This window comes from Ambystoma mexicanum, chromosome 1p (genome assembly GCF_040938575.1).
Source record: "Ambystoma mexicanum isolate Mex_15411 chromosome 1p, UKY_AmexF1_1, whole genome shotgun sequence".
Taxonomy (NCBI): domain Eukaryota; kingdom Metazoa; phylum Chordata; class Amphibia; order Caudata; family Ambystomatidae; genus Ambystoma; species Ambystoma mexicanum.
In genome coordinates, this window is record NC_090921.1 from 238,090,050 (window position 1) to 238,090,771 (window position 722).

Genomic DNA, 722 nt, shown 5'->3' on the forward strand with positions numbered 1-722 from the left:
TCCTCGTTAGTATAGTGGTCAGTATCCCCGCCTGTCACGCGGGAGACCGGGGTTCAATTCCCCGACGGGGAGGTTAAACCTTTTCTGGATTTTTTTTAGTTCTTGACAAATATTCTTGAAGATTAGGCTGAGTCAAGTAGGGAATGGGTGCCAAGAACTGACTCTTTAAGAAAAAAGCACCGGCAACGCTAGTCATCGTACAATATTTGTGCACAATTGCTTACATTAGGCGGCCGGTCCACTTTATTGAGTCCCCCTCAGCACCATTTAGTGCTCCTGTTGTCTGCGAAGTCCAAATTGTAACCCTGAATCAGTTCCTCTTCTGACCCTTTGTATCATGTTACATGACGAGTAATGATCACCTGTTAGCTTTATCCCTAATTATAACTCTCACTCTTTCCCTGCATCTAACCCTAGCTCTAATCCCATCATTAACCTCGGTCCGGGCACACGCGTGAACCCCTACTCTCATCTCAGCCTCTCCTGGTGATACATCACACCTGGGATCGTTTGCTCCCTGTGGGCTGTGGGAAATTTGCTACCAGCACGCCCTGGAAGTGGGGCTCATTCCGCTGCAACGGGAGGTCTTCCCAGGACGCGTCACAGCTCAACGCAAGAGCTCCTGGGTTTCGAAGGCTCTTGCAGCAAGCCTTCACAAAGCAGCAGGGAGCGCCGTTCCAGATGGGAAACTTGAGACTGGATGTCCAGAAAAGCAAGACGTC

General features: G+C 49.9%; 1 non-coding gene across 1 annotated transcript; it reads left to right on the plus strand.

Annotated features, from left to right (window-relative positions):
- Positions 1-72, plus strand: TRNAD-GUC (transfer RNA aspartic acid (anticodon GUC)). The gene has a single exon. It is a non-coding gene; the product is annotated as a tRNA-Asp (tRNA).
- Positions 73-722: the final 650 nt, after the last annotated feature.